This window comes from Giraffa tippelskirchi, chromosome 4 (genome assembly GCF_054371585.1).
Source record: "Giraffa tippelskirchi isolate mGirTip1 chromosome 4, T2T-mGirTip1v1.2.pri, whole genome shotgun sequence".
In the NCBI taxonomy this organism is placed as follows: Eukaryota; Metazoa; Chordata; class Mammalia; order Artiodactyla; family Giraffidae; genus Giraffa; species Giraffa tippelskirchi.
Genome location: NC_137278.1, coordinates 31,813,654 through 31,830,533, shown reverse-complemented (window position 1 = coordinate 31,830,533; position 16,880 = coordinate 31,813,654). Strand labels below are relative to the sequence as shown.

The following is a 16,880-nucleotide window of genomic DNA, read 5'->3' as shown; positions in this document are numbered from 1 at the left end:
TGGCTGTATTATCTTGACTCTTTTTATCACTATATCACCTAGTAGAGAAAGAGTTTTCAGGAAAGAAGGAAATAGTATTCATTTCCTGAAATGTTCTTTTTACTAGTTTTTGGTTGTTTGCTTTTTGGTCTTTCCATTCATGAGTAGAAGAGGAAAGAGAAATTTAAAAGATTCTGAGTATTCATAAATTTTTTATCCACAGATTGAGTGTTTTCTGAGACCATTTATGAGTGGTCCCAAGTGACCCCAAGGGTTCATGATATATAATAGTAATTTTGATGAGGCCTATATGAATTTGAATCTTTAACACCATAAAATTGATGTGAGTGGGTAAGTTGTACAGCTAATAAATGAGCATAGCCAACTGCCTAGCTTTTAAATTAAGTTGATCATTGCTTATTTGCCACCTCTGAAACAAGTTGGGAAGTATTTAAAAACATGATTCTTTATGGAAGAAGACCTGGAAAGGAAGACTAAGTGTTAGTTACAGAGTAGAATTGGCAGATCTGGGGACAAGCAGGTGACTTGGATGTGCATTCCTTACAAAAGGAGTCTGTCTAGTTCTATTTTACAGCTTTATGCCTCTGATTAATAATACTCTTGAAGGGGTACTCTCTTTTGCATTCCTCATCCTCTTCTCCCTCCGCAACCTCTTTCCCAAAACAGTCATATGATTTCAGTCATAGAATGATATAGCTAGAAAAGATTATAATTATATCTCATTTTATTTTTGAAGAATTAAGTTAAGGCCCATGGAGATTGAGACTTGGCCAGGGTAGCACAAGTAGCCTCAGTGAAACAAAAAGTCAAGCTTACTGCTGACTTTTGTTCTTTTTTTTAGTATATACTGCCTCTACATCTATTGTTCTCCCTTTCCTCTGACTAGTATATTTGCTTTATTGTTTTTCAAATAAAACTTATACCATGTGGTAACATAGAACAGTAGGTTAGTGGCTGTCTAACTGTAAATTGCTTTCTGGAAGAATTTGAAGTAAAAACTCCAGCCGTTATAATAACTTGTCTTCTCAAGTAGGGCCAGTAGGTTTTTTAAAATTTTTATTTTATATTGGCGTATAGCTGATTATAAATTTTGTGATAGTTTCTGGTGGCTAGCACACGGACTCAGCCATTCATATGTATGTATCCATTCTCCTCCAAACTCCCCTTTCATCCCGGCTGCCACATAATATGAGCAAAGTTCCCTGTGCTGTGCAGTAGGACCTTGTTGGTTATCCATTTTAATAGAGCAGCGTGTACATGTTGATCCTGACTCTGTGACTATCCCTTCCCCTCATAGGGCCGGTACATTTTTAAAGGACTTATCCTATAGGAACATTTAAACAGATCTTTATAGTGTTATCTTACAGAGCTCAAAATTGTTACCTACAGGGAGTTTTTTCTTGTGTTTCAGTCGTATCCCAAGCAAGCCCCTTTAGAATTAGAATTGTAAAGCTCTCTGGGAACCATCTAGCAAAAATCATGCATAATAAACATCTTCCAGATTAAAATGGTACCTCTTTGGAGGAGTCCTGATTGTATCTGATTAGTACTGAATGCATTTACTTATGTGCAAAATACTCTTCCTCACATGGTATTTAAATATGTTTTAGTTCACTTCACACCAAAAACTAATCCAATTACCTAAATTTTTTTCTCACTTCTTCTTATATAAAAGTGTATAGCAAGGGAAATAGTCATCATTCTCTGCTACTTTGTGGCAGAAATCATCACCACAGAGCAGGTCATTTGTGAAACTGAATTGCCTTGAGGTGATTTCACTAGAAAGAGCTCAGTTTAAGAATAAAGAACATTATTAGTTGAATTGATACATCTATTATTATTTAGCTTCATAATGAGTTACATTAGGAACAAAGGGAAGCTAATAAACCTTAGAGTCTATAGCCGATTGCTTTATGATGGTTCCTTGAAATTTGAAATGCATGGGAAGGATATTAAAGAATGGGGTATATTCATTGTATCCACATTTAACTTTAAGCTGCTGTAATAGTTTTACTCTGCCATGTAATTAAGGTACTGCAATTGTTATCTTAAATGATTTAGACTCTTTAATTGATGTATTTTAGACACTGATACTTGAGACTAAACTTGTAAATTCTAAAGAAATTAATGTTTTATGTAGCAAAGTATGGGGAAGAGTACTAATTTGAAGAATTACGGATATTGTTGGGAAGGGAAGGGAGAATTTATTTTTTTGGCTTAATTGTTGCTTTGTAAAGAAAAATTAAAAGCTCACTGTTTTTTGTTTTTTTTTTTCCTTCTTTGATTTTCTTGGGGTGCATTCCAACTCCAGAAGGTAAGAATTACTTTATTCTAAAGAAGTATTATACAGTTATACGGCACTCTTTTACAAGTTTAATTGAACTTACTGTTGGATGCATGATGTTTACTTTATAAAACTAATTAGTCTAGAAACTAAAAGTGATATTAATGTGTAAATATTGGTTGTATGTGCTTTTTTTGTTGTTGTTCTTGTAATTTGTAATAGTCATTGGTTATACTTTTAGAAACCCAGTGTACATTTAGTTTCAAGATGATTATTTGACTTTCTAGCATTGGAAGAGCTAGTGTTCTACAGACTAATAATGAAAATATTTAAGAGATTGGAAATGTGTGAGCTAACACTTGCTATATGGCTGTAAGATTGAAGATGTATGTTTATGCTCTTACTGATTTAGAGAGTATTGGTAAATCCTTTAAAGGAATGACACTTAATTAAAACCAGGCCCAAAACAGGTTAAAATTCACCATCACCGACATGATGGACATGTGTTTGAGTAGGCTCCAGGAGTTGATGATGGACAGGTAAGCCTGGCATGCTGCAGTCCATGGGGTCGCAAAGAGTCGGACATGACTGAGCAACTGAGCTGATTGGTAAATCCTTTAAAGGAATGACACTTATTTAACACCAGGCCCCAAACAGGTTAAAATTCTTAGTCTGAGTCTTCACTGAATTGGCTTTTTGTCTGCCATTTTAGATAAAACATTTTAGATACACATCTGTTACGACAGTTCCCATGTTAGAGTTATTATATGCCTGTGACACTTGACAGTAGGAACCATATCCATGTATTTTCATTTCACTAGGACATGTTTGGCTTTTAGTTAGAGCTTAATAAATCTTTTAAATTTCTGTTCCATTAATTTTATTTATAAGAAGCTATTCATTTTTGAATTTTAGTTTATGGAGGAAACCTTATTTGAGGTCATACAAGCAGTTAAAATTATAATTTAAAAAATTTTAAAATAGGCAAGAAAAAATTTTGGTTTTTTGAGGGGGTCTTATACTTAGTTAGGTTCTTTTGGTATGAATAATAGGAACCAAATGTGAATAACTTTATCAAAATGGGATTTATTTGAATATGGGGTAGCTTACAGTTTCAAAGGAAAGAAACAGGCTCTGGAAGTAAGAGAACTAAGTTAGCTACAGAGATCAGGCAGCTGACACTTGAAGGATGGGCTCATCAGGGCCCTCCAGCCGGGATGAATTAGTCTATGTCTACTTTGCTCCAGGTTAAAAATTCAAGGAAGAGTGAACCTGACTGGCCTGGTATTCACGGATGGTGAGACATCTTAATGGACAGTCCTACAAAGACCATTTCCAGTGGGGTAGGGCATAGTTCCTCAAAGCAAGATTGCATGTTCTTTTCCAGAGGAAGAGAGAATATATTGACTGGGCAGAGACAACAAATGTCCACTACATTGCTTACTGTAGAAGATAAGAGTACAACAGAAAAACTTAAGCCCCAAGCAATTTTAAGAACTGTCTCTTTATACAGATTCTCCCAGTGGTAACATTGTACATCACCACAGTTCAGTATCACAGGAGAATATTGCTTTTGATACAATCTACCTGGCTTTATTTGTATTAATTTATATATGTCAGTGTGCATGTGTGTGTTTGTGTGTGTGTGTGTGTTTTAATTCACTCTGTCCATCTTTGCCTTTTAATTTTTATATTTATACTATATTTAAGATAATTATTGATATTTTAGAGTTTATGCCTGCCATTCTGTTGTTTTTCCATTTGTTTCCTCTGCTTCTTGGTCCTGTTTCTCTTTTCTTGCCTTGCCATGGGTTGTTTTTAGGATTCTGTATTGGCTTATTTATACTGCATTTCTTTGTGTCTCTACATAATTTTCTTAGTGTTTGCTCTGGGTATTACAGTATACACACGTGATTTATCACGTATCCACATTTTCCTATATGAGCTTTACCATAACTCTAAGTTACTTCTGTGAGTTGGAAAATGCCAAGAATTGGTGCAATTCATGTATTTCAATTTACTGTTTCAAAACTCTAGAGCTCGATACAAGTGAGCATCAAGAGTGACAGTTCTTGTTTAAAAGCAGAAAATAATTGTAATCAATAGCTTTAGCTATTTAGGTCATTAAAGTGAAAGTTGCTCAGTTGTGTCCGATTCTTTGCGACCCCATGGATTGTAGCCGACAAGTCTCCTCTGTCCATGGAATTCTCCAGGTAAAAATACTGGAGTGGGTAGCCATTCCCTTCTCCAGGGGATCTTCCTGACCTAGGTATCAAACCTGTGTCTCCTACATTGCAGGCAGATTCTTTACTGAGCCACCAGGGAAGCCCATTTAGGTGTATAATCTTTACTGTTAAATGAACAACAATACCAGATAGAACAGAGATAGAAAATTACAACAGATTCTTACTTTTTGATGTACTAAATCAAACCTGATAAAATTTTATTCTTCTCTAGCTCATTTCTTTCAGGACTGTTTCTGTAACTTATATTGACCAGTATTTTGTTTCCAGTTTCTGTTTTCCATACTAATTCTTTTACCTCAAGTAATATATCCTCACGTGCAACTGTCTATACCTCTTTAGTTCAGAGACATACCGCTTTTTTGAAACTTGACCCAGCCAGTTAAGAAATGTTAGTATCTTGATCAGCTGAAATAAAGGCAGTTGATATTTCTTTATATATGTAGCTGTTAGAGTGACCTTTCTAAGCAACTTGTTGTAGTGAAACCAATAGAGGAAATGGCTGTGGACTAAGATCGGAGTCAAGCACTTCATATTCCATATATTCACTTTAAAATAAAGCACAGAAATACTGGGCCTCCCCCCACCCCCCCGAAATGATTTTGCTCATATCTTACTGATAGTGGACAAGCTACACTTTTTAAAAAGCAGTAGTGGGAAAAAAGACAGTAATAGGAAGGTGAAGAGACTGAAGATTCACAGTAAAGTATTAAAAGGATAGAATGTATAAACAGTTTCTGAAGGATCTTTTTGTTTCTATGACCTCCCTCTGTGCTATTCCTATGCTATTCCTAGATTACTCTCTTACTTATTTTGTGCCCTTTTGCTGCTCTGTTCAGACTTCTCATTTTGTGGTTCCAACTGGGCCTCCTCCTCCCAGCATGCCTGTGTAAAAGTTATCTGTATATCCTCTTACCCTCTCTCCAGGGGTTTTATTTCCATTTGTTTAATAGCATGTTTGGGGAGGAAAATAGTTTGAAGAAACTAATTCTCTAGAGAATAGATGAGTAGATGCTACTTTTTACATTTAAAAACTACATTTATTTCTTTTTAAGAAGTAGATTAGTAGTTCACCCAGATGAACTTCTCATTGGAAGAATTGCAGGTAATATGACCAAGGGAAAGCAAGCAAGAAATTTTAATGAAAGAGTTTGTAAGAGTACAAAACGTTTCAGTGCATTTAAAGCCTACCGAAACTATTAATTTAATGATTTCTAAACGCACCATTTTCCTTCGTAAGTATGCTATTGTGTTCAATTTGCTTTGTGTGCTCTGTCAGGGTAAGCATGCCACAGATCAGCTGTTGATTTTAAAGTTATGTGATGCTGATTTTTTATTCGTTAGTATGTGGGTAATGAGTGTGTGTGTATGTATATTATGTGAGTGAAAGATTCTTATAAGTTTATTGTCTTTTCACATTTCATATTGACCTGAAATAGGGTTTATTCAAGCATCAGTTTGGGGAACTAGATAATTCTACACCTCTTTTAACTTTGCAACTCAGGAGTCTGTTACGTAATCCTGTTGAAATTCAGAGTATTCAACTTTGAAGGAAAGATATAGAGTGTATAACAGTTGAGTCAGAGGTAGGTTAAGCTGATTATGTCCTAGTTTTGACAAACCCATTCTATAGGAAGGAGTACAGAAAAATAAACAAGAGATTAGGATTAAAGTTGAGATAAGGCAGGGTGGTCTATTGCAAAGTGGAGTATCTCTAGGAATAAGACTGAAGTCATTTAAAGCTCTTCGCCAAAGGCTTGAACTGGGGATAATAAATGTTGGAAGACACTGGTGATTTTGAGGATGGATTGTAAAAGTTTATTATATTAGATTTCTTCAACTTAGTTACTGGAGAGAGGATGCCAGTGAGGAAAAGAGAGACCAAAAATTTGAAAAAGTAGACTTCAGGGCTTTATGAAGAGTCTTATTAAAGTGCTTGAAGGGCTGTCATCTGAATTAATGAAGAAATAATTTCTTTTCCTCTCTACTTACAAAGATGGTTTATTACAAGGTCATTTAAGCAAATTCAAACAGTAGAGAAAATCACACAGAGGAAAGAAAAGAACCTCCTAAATTTTCCACCCTGATGACCACTGATTTACATCATAAAATCAGGACTAATAAATGGAGTTAGAGGAAGATGCATTTGGCTTAACTTAAGGAAGAATTTATGAATAATTAGAAACACATAGCGTCTCCACCAGCACATTATGAGCTTGTGCAAAAGACTACCTGTTCAGGATGTTTTAGGAGGTGATATAACATCTGTAGGAAAATGGGCTTCATGACCTATGAAGCTCCTTGTCAGCCTATGGATTTTACCTGATTCTTGTCTATAGATGTTTGTACCTGAGTGATGGTTTTGTAAAGTGAAAGTAAGGTAAAGAATGATTAAAAGTTGTAGGATTTTATTTGACCTAGCAGTTCCACTTCTCTGAATACACACAAAAGAATCAAAAGCAAGGACTTGAATAGATAGTTTTACACCAGTGTTTATAGCAGCATTATTCACGATGGCAAAAGATGGAAACAACTCATGTTTATTGACAAATGGATAAATAAAATGTGGCATATACAGTCAATGGAATATTTTTCAGCCTTAAAAAAGAAGGAAATTCTAACATTCTACAACATGAAATGAACTTCAGAGACATTATACTAAATGAAATAAACCAGACAGAAGAGGAAAAATACCATATAATTTCACTTACATGAGAGACCTAGAGTATAAGTTGTATAGAGACAGAAAGGATTAATAGGAAGGTGGTTGCCAAGGGCTGGTGTAGGGGGAAAATAGGGAGTTGTTTAATGGGTGCAGAGTTTTAGTTATGTAAGGTGAGAAGAGTTCTGGAGCTTGGTGTTGTAAAAATGTGAATGAACTTAAGTGGAAGTGAACTGTACACTTAGAAGCGGTTAAGATGGTAAATTTTATGTTATCTATGAAACTGCAGAAGTGTTAGTCGCTCAGTCGTGTCCGACTCTTTGAGATCCCAAGGACTATAGCCTGCCAGGCTCTTCTGTCCGTGGTGATTCTCCAGACAAGAATAATGGATTGGGTTGCCATTCCCTTCTCCAGAGGATCTTCCCAACCCAGGGATCGAACCCAGATCTCCCGAATTGCAGGCAAATTCTTTACCATCTGGGTCATATTTTACCACAATAAAGTTGTAGGATTTTCTTGTAATTTGAATAGGATACATTTTTATATAATGTGGGAGAAACAACCACTGTAGGAAATAAGATGAATGCCTGAGGTAGAGGGGATGAGCAGAGGTTACTTCTTTAAACTTTGTAGACGGTAATTTTGCCCTGTTAAATTTAAAATATAGGCAGTGATAGAACGTTGTAGAAGAAAATGAGTGATTTTTTTAAAATTGCTGCCTACAGTGTGATGATGCAGAATCGGTATAACAAGTGATAAGAGTTCCAGAAGGGCCTTCAGAATTAGGAGAGTTACAGACAAGATAAAAAAAAGCTAAAGATTTTTACTGAGAGTTGATGGGCCTTGTGTATTTATGAATACTTTTGCAGACTTCACTTAGTTTTATTTGTATCTTCAAGCTCCAGAAAGAAACTAAAAATGAAAGAAAACAATAGTGAAAATGTCTAGATTTTCAGTGGAGAAATTTGACATAATTAGTTATGGGGAAAATTATCAGTTAATTTTTAGAAGAGATCTTTAATAAATTCTAAACCTAAGTTTCTGATTTTGTCCAGTTCTTGAGTTTATAGCACAATTGCAATTGTGGCTAAATTTTTTACATTACTGCACATGTGAAATGTGTACCAACTTGCCTCATCTCTCTGGTGGAAGGGAAATGTTAATGAATCATAAATTAAATGATAACTATAGTGTGTGTGTATGAGTGCACACTGGGAAATAAAGAGATCATACCATTTGGCTTCACTCAGTCCCAGTTCATTTATTTTTATATTAAAATGTAGGAATGTGTACTTAGGAAACTTCCACTTTATTTTTTATATCACCAGCACTTAAACTGCTGTGCAATTACATGGTAACTATTTGGTAGATGTTCAGTGAATGAGAAACCAAGTTAGTTTCTCTTCCACATCATCTTTTTCTAAAAAGCTTTTATTGCGGTATAGCATGCATGCCATAAATTTCACCCATTTTAACTCTATAGTTCAGTGATTTTTAATAAATTTACTGAGTTGTGCAACTATCACTGTAGTCCCCAATAAGATTTTTCATACTTATATATAGTTAGTACCAGTTCCCACTGCCATCCTCTAATTTCCTTTCTGTCTCTGTTGGTTAGCCATATTTGGACATTTCATATAAATGGAATCATGTAATTTATGGTTTTTTGCAGTTAATCCATATTGTAGCATGTGGATTAACCTCAAAAGACCATAAATTATATGATGAGATGGTTGGATGGCATCACTGATGCAATGGACATGAACTTGGACAAACGCTGAGAGGTGACAGACAGGGAAGCCTGGTGTGCTGCAGTCCATGGGGTCGCGAAGAGGCGGACATGACTTGGTGACTGAACAACAACCATCACCGTATTGTAGCATTTATCAGCACTTCATACTTTTTCATCGGTGCATATTGTTTTTATAGATTTCTTATAAATGATTTATATTTTTTAGCTTTTTATTTGAATTTCAAACTTAAGTTGCAAAAACAGTAAAGTTAAAAAAGCAGTATATAAAAATTTTTATGTTACTTTACCTGGGTTGCACGAATGTAAGCATTTTATATACTTTATCTGTCTAGTTGATGTTTCTGAAATGTGTAAGAGTAGATTGTAGACATGCTGCTCCATTCACATTTAAACACTTAAAGAGTATACTTTCTAAAGGCAATATATTCTTATGTAACCACAGTGTAATTGTCAAAATCAAGATATTAATATAATATTACTTTCTAAGCAACAGACTTATAATTTGACAATTCTTCTGATGTCCCAATCCACGATCACACATTGCATTTCCTTTTAGCTTTTATGTATCTTTATAGTCTCCTTTAATGTAAGAACATTCTTTTAGTCTTTGTTTTTCATGACCTTTACATTTTCTATAGAGTTCAGATCAGCTATTTTGTAGACTGGCATTCAATTAAGGTTATGTCTGATGTTTACTCATGATTAGATTCAGGCTGTACATTTTTGACAAGAATGTCAGAGAAATATGTCATTTTCACTACATCATATCCAAAAGTATGTGATTTCATCTTATCCCATTATTGCGATATTGGATTGATTACTCTAGTCCCTCAGTTCATGTGATGTCTGCTGTGGTTCTCCACTAAAAAGGTATATTTTTTTCCCCTTTATAATTAGTATCTTTTGTGTAGAGGGAGATACTTTGAGACTGTGTAAATACCTTGCTTCTCATTATGTCTTTGCTCACTAGTTTTAGCATCTCATTGTTATTTATCTATTGCTGCTTAACCGTGTTACCATAGATTTAGCAGCTTAAAACAACACATTTGTTATCTCAGTTTGTATGTGTCAGCAGTCTGGGCATGGCATCACTGGGTTCTCTGCCAGAGACTGTAGCCAAGGTGTTGACCAGGGATTGGTTCTTACTTGAGAATAAGAGAAGGATTGAAGAAGGAACCACTTCTCTCCTTGGAGAAGAAACCACTTCTAAGCTGTGTGGTTGCTAGCAGGATTCAGATCCTTGAGATGTATCAAAATGAAGTGCCTCAGTTTCCAGCTGGCTGTTGGCTAAAGGCTCTCCTGAGTTCTTTGCCACCTGAGCCCCCCCAACCTAATATGCTTCCTCAAAGCCAGCAAGGGAGAGTCACCTTGCAAGAACACTGCAATCTTCCATAATGTAGTTACTGTTCTGCCCCCTCTGCTGTATTCTGTTGGTTAGAAGCAAGTCACAGATCCTGCTTACATCATGGAGAGGGAATTACACAGGAGGTGAGTAGGAAGTGGTGATAATTAGGGGTCTTTTAAGAGTATATCCACCAGAATGTCTACTGATAATACTTGTCTATAGTGTGGTGGCCACATATGGTGATTTTCTAATTCTGTCATTTCTTTTTTGTTAGAATTCTATGGCAGTGAATTATCCCCCATTCGTTGATTTGTTCTTTTATTTATATTAGTATGAACTCATTGGAGCTTCCCAGGTGGTGCTAGTGGTAAAGAACCCGCCTGCCAATGCAGGAGATGTAGGAGACACAGGTTCTATCCTGGATCAGGAAGATCCCCTGGAGAAGGAAATGGCAACCCACTCCAGTATTCTTGCCTGGAGAATCCCATGGACAGAGGAGCCCGGTGGGCTACAGTCCATAGGGTCGCAAAGAGTCAGACATGACTGAAGTGACTTACCACTTATGAGTTCATGCATGAACTCATAGATTCTTCATTTATTCTCTGGGTTATTATTTTCTACTGTATTTGTTTATTTTGTTGCTTGAGTAGAAGGTAACAGTTTAAACCCTACACAAACAGGTAAGAGAAGTCTTTCACATGGGTGCCTAAACAGGTTTGTGATATAATGAGTCATTTATCAAAATAGACATTTGAAAATTAAAAATGTATTTTGATATAACAAACTTTTCAAGTTGTTATCAAAATGTCATTATTGCTTTTAGATTGATATTCTTCAAGGGAATAGCTAATTTTCTCCCTAAATATCACTATCCTATAATTGAAATGATTAAATGTTTTGGTGATAATGAACTAAACACACTCATTTGAAAACCACTGGATCCTCCCACCCAGCTTCTTCACCTTGGGCTTGTCTCTTGATCTTTAAATGCTACGGATAGGCATCCCCACTCTTTGCATTTGTGAGCATCAACGACTGTCTCTTTTTGAGTGTGTCTCTTCTGGTACTTGGTGAACAAATACCTTGCTAATCAATGTGTCTTTTCTCTTTGGACATCTCACTTCAATCTGTGTATAGTCTCTATGCCCTTTTACCTGCTGTTCTAGTTTTTGTTTTAACTAGCATGCTCTTAACAAAGGAAGTGATTTTGAAAAAGAGCCTTACTCTCTTTCAGAAGTTACATTGTTTTAAAATTTATTCATATATTTTAGAGTATTTACTTTAAAATTTTTGTAAAAATGGTTCCTAATAGCCAAAACCAGGTCAATCAGTAATGAAAAATATACACTGGAAAAATACCCTGAAATTCAGTAACCAGGAATTATCACTGTGTTACATTTAATTGAAGAAACTAAGATAATTGCTGTACTGATTTTTTCCCTGAAGATTAGTAATATACTTCATTTAGGGTATTCATTCCTAAATGATCTCTGAAGTTGAGGAAAAATAAAATAGAAAAATTCTGAACGTGTGTTACCATTTTTTAAATAAAAGCTAAAACAAATAGAAAGTATTTGCATTTCTCTTTTATCACCATAATTGCAACTTTTTTTTTTCCCCTCTAAATGTTTCTCCACTCCTGAGTTTTATTTCTTTGTTGGCTAGATTTAAGTTTATGGATGATCTTTTCCCTGAGTTCTCATGGACTTAGTATTTTTCTATTACTTCTTTGTTTGAGTGATATCTTAGCTAGATATATATTTTTTTTACTGTCTGGCATTGAGTATTGGTAAGAAAGCAGATGTTCCCTGCATTATACTGGCCTTATCAGTCAGTTTTTGCTGCATAACTGTCTTGGTTTCAGTGGTTTATAACAACAGATAGTTCCTTTTCTTCTTCATGTCTTGAGAGGAGGTGGAGATTAGTTATTGCCTAGGCTTAGCTCTCTGCTGTGGGTTCCGAAATCAGTGGCCTGCTCTCATGGTAATCAGGAGGAAGTCAAACTGTGCAAGCAGCTGCTAGCCTCTGGTTCTTTCATTTCTGTTACCATTTTATTGATCAAGTCTTATGGCCAAGCCCAAGAGGGGCAAGGGAATAAATACATTTTATTTACTGTAAGATGGCGTGATAGAGGGAATGAATGATTACCTAAAAACAGTAATGTACTCTGCCACTTTTGCTTTTCATGCCTAGATCTCAGCTTGATTCTTTCTTAATCCTTGAAGTTCAAGATTTAGAAAAAAATTAAGATAAATATTTTGGAGTATCTTGGGTCAGTTAGGCTGTGCATGTTGAGTAGCACGTTGCCTCTCCTTCCATCATTCAATATACACTGCTGATTCATACACATAATATTTTCTCATTGGTAGGAGAGAGTTGTCACCTTTGAATATTCTCCTATATTTTTCTTCTGTATCCTTTTCATGTCTCTGTCAGTATGAATGCTTTTGATCTAGATGCTTTGTCAGTTAAGATATTTTCATTTGTAAATAACAGGAAATGCAGTGTAAACTGGCTTAAACATTAAAGGAAATTAATCATGTGGTAAAGTGAAAATACCTGGCAAAACTTGATCCAGGTGCTCTGTCAGTTTGATCACTATCTTGGCTCTGCTTCCTTCATTTTTGTTCCATTTTCACCAGGTTCATGCATCATAGTTGCAGATGGAGCCTATATGCTTTGGGGTTTGACTATAGAAGAAAAGAGAGAATCTGCTTCCCAGAGCTTCAGTGAAATCACATGCTATTGAATCTGGCTGGCCTACAGTAGAGTCACATGTTAAATTAAAACTTTTTCATGACAATATATGTAGTTATAAATGAAATATATTTAGGAGAAGTATTGATTCTATACAACATTGACATGACTTTCTTAAACTTAAGGCTGAAATCTGAAGAGTGAATTAATTGGAGCTTCTAAGAGAGAAGGTGAGGGTTATCATTGCAAGCAGGAGCATTAACTAGTACAAAGGCCAAGAAGTCAGAAGAATTGTAAGTTACAAAATGAAAAGAAAACTAGAGTAGGCCAGAGCAGAGAGGGTGTCGCAGGGGTCAGATCATTTTGGTAATTCTGGGCTTTATTCTAAGCACATTGTGATATCCTGGATGAATTTTCAGCTGGGCAGAGATGGCACAATCATACATATTTTTAAAAGGTCACTGGCTTCAGAGTGGAGAATTGATGAGGGTGAGTGAAGTTATTGTCACTTAAGATAGGTAGGGAACACTGGAATATCATGACACTGGGGTGGGAAACAAGTGAAGGTAAATACCACAGTTACTCAGTCACTTCTCTGTGACATACACTTGCTATATGTAATTAAGATTCTGCACAGATTATGAAGTAGATAGCGTTTCTTCTATTTCACAAATGAGCAGATTAAGGATATTTACTGACTTGTCCATGATATACTCAGACCTGAACTCTTAAGGTTGGTCCGAATACATAAATCTGGCTCTTTAGGCCACACAGTGGTTTCTTTTCATGAGTTGCTATGTTTGTTTCCTCTGAGCAGTGTTAATTGTAGGCCGCAAGTCTTTCAGCACTGCTGGCTACTGTTAACCCACTTTACTGCAGAGAGAATCAAATAAGGCTGTTGGCAGTATGACTGAAGTTACTTCTGTTCTTGGGCCTTGTGTATGAAGCATCTTAGGATTATTTCTTCCATGAAGTGTATCAGCATAAAATTATAACACTGCAGTTGTTCCTTTCCTTGAGAACTGCTCCCCACCCCCCAACCCCTACTCCATCTCCAGTCTCTTAAACATGGACCAAAAAAATTAGAAACTAAATTATCCTATGATAGTTATGTAATCTTTTGAAGTATTCTTGCTTCAGCTGCTTCAACCCCATATTATATTTACTTGACTTGACATCAGTATTGATTTCCTCTGTACCAGGGTGTTATCACTCATACAGGGGCTGTCTGTTCCTTCAAGTTACTCAGTTATTTTTATTTAATTATGTCATTCTGGAGTTACTTCCCTTGAAGATATATTCCTGCCATCGTGGGCAGTGTAGCCTATTTTACTTCTCTGCCATTGCTTCATTATTCATAAAAATGAATTTTTCAAGGGTTCTCTGTTTTTTTTATATTTTCCTGAAATCAGATCTAAATTTTTGTTTTAAACAGTGTAGTGTTCTTTATATCTTGTGGGTTTTTTGAAACTTTCATATTTCCTTCAAAGGAAAATTACACCAGATTTGTGAGGAAAATATGATGGTGTCTGTATCTGTTACCACATCTTTTCACCAGATGTGTGTGCCATTTACTTTCATTTTATGGGTTTTACCGTAAGAGATTTTTTGTTTTGGTTTGGTTGGCTTGGGGTTTTCTGTTTGCTTTTTGGTGTTTTTTTGTTTGTTTTGTTTTGGGTTCTAGATACTAAGATCTAGATGAGACTATTTGTTACTTTCTCTCAGACCTAAAGTACTTTGTACAAGCCTGCAATCTCCATTCCATAATGCCAAAATCCAAAATACTTGAAAAAGGTTTTTCAGTCTTGTGGTACCAAACTTCCTTTGTCGACAATTCTCTTAAACTGTTTTTCCTACTTAGTGTGAATATTCATGTATTTCACTGTATTTGGTTGTAGTATTGCTGCCCTGATCTCTCTGGTGATGTTACATAGTATATGGCATATCATGTTGCCTTTCAAAAATTCAAACAGATTTTTATGTCTGAAACAATTGGCCTTAAGTGTTTGGGGTCAGGGATTGTGGACTTGTGTCTGTATTGGTAGCACTGGTTGCAGTGTGCTGTGGCAGTTTGTTCCCTTGTCTAACTGTCCTATTACACTTGGATCAAGAAAGCTTTCCTCTTTGGACCCACAGACCCTAGTTTATTGAATACTTAATAAAAGTACTAAACAGAGTGGGTACTTAATACTGAAACTGAATACCAAAAATTAGGGCAAATCTTTTACCAGATAGGTTATTGAACTACAGATTATAGCATGTTTTCTTTTTACTTAGTTATATGTTCTTTTTAAGCAGTCTCTTTCCTCTTCTGCTTCTTTCTTCTTACTGAAATTTTGTCTTCACCACTTACAAAGCACTATGTGATCTTGAACCAGCTTACTTAACACCTCAGTATATTCTTTTGTTCATTTGTAAAAATGGTGTAATAATTTTGCTTACCTCAAAGCATTGTTGTGAGGGCTAACCAGAATGCTTCCTGGAATTTAGCACTCCTTTTGCTGTTAACGTAGCTGTTATTGATTCATATCCTGTTGGTTACCTTACTAACATATGGTCAGCCATTCTTTTATTGACTTTGAAGTCATTTTCAGTGCTTTGACACTTTTAACAATGCTGAAGTTAATCCTTGCATGTGTGTTTGTAAATCTTTGTGGTCTTATTTGGAGGGGATTGATTGAAGTGGGATTGTTGAATCAGTAGCCCCTAATAGTTTTAATTTTAGTGGATACTTCCATGTTACTTTCCTAAGACAGAATTGAGGTGGGGGATAGGGGGTGGCAGTTTTCAGTCCCACCAGCAGTCTTTTAAGAGTGCTCATTTTCCCATAACCTTACCAGTATTGGGTTTTATCAATTCACTTTTTAAAATGTAATTATAAGCCTATGGGAAATTATAAGAATAGTCCCATGTATACCTCACCCTGCTTCCTCCAGCAGTAGCATCTTACATAGCTGTAGTACGATATCAAAACCAGGAAACTGACATTAGTATGGTACTGCTAACAGAGACTTGAATATATTTGATTTCTCCAAGTCTGACCAATGGTGTCTCAGTTTCATTTGTTTTCCTTTAACCAGTGTTAAGTTTGGGCAGCTTTTCATGTATTCTGTTGGCTGTTTATACTGCACGTTCATATCCTTGATCCATTTTTTTCTAATTGGTTGTTTGTGTTTTCCTAAAAGAAGCTCTCTTAGGATTATTCATTTTTTTGTCCGCCATTTGTTTTGCAGTTACTTATTCTAGCTTTGTATGTTTTGTGTAATTTTGTTGATATTTCTTTCCTGTACAGAAATGTTTATTTTTATTTAGTTATTAAGGTTTTCTTTTGTGGTGTTGGAGTTTTCTCCCTTATGTCAAAAGTTTATTCTATCCTGTAGGATGCCACATATTTCCATTTAGGAGAATGAATTGACTGAAATTAGAAAGGAAAATGTTATATATAAATTTTCTACAGATAATTTATTATATAGCTAAAACTTCAGAAAATATGATAAATGTATATTAGCTTCCCTGGTGGCTCAGTGGTAAAGAATCTATAATGCAGAAGACGTGAGTATGAGCCCTGGGTTGGGAAGATCCCCTGGATAAGGAAATGGCAACTCATTCCAGTATTCTTGCCTGGAAATTCTCATGAACAGAGGAGCCTGGCAGGCTACAGGCCTTGGGGTTGCAAAAGAGTCTGACACAACTTAGTGAATAAACAATAACACATTAGAACTAGTAAACTTTTAATCAAGTTTCTACATAGAAGGTGAATATTCCAAAGCCTGTTTTATAAGTCTTTTTAAGTGATCTTATAATAGGTCTAGCTATAAGAGACCATTATAATATAGATAAATATGGAATCATTATGTTATACACTTGACACTAATATAATATTATATGTCAATTAT

General features: G+C 35.5%; 1 protein-coding gene across 4 annotated transcripts in view; it reads left to right on the top strand.

The window, feature by feature from the left end:
- Positions 1 to 16,880, top strand: part of ASXL2 (ASXL transcriptional regulator 2) — a 108,123-nt gene that overhangs the window by 53,804 nt on the left and 37,439 nt on the right. The window lies entirely within an intron of this gene.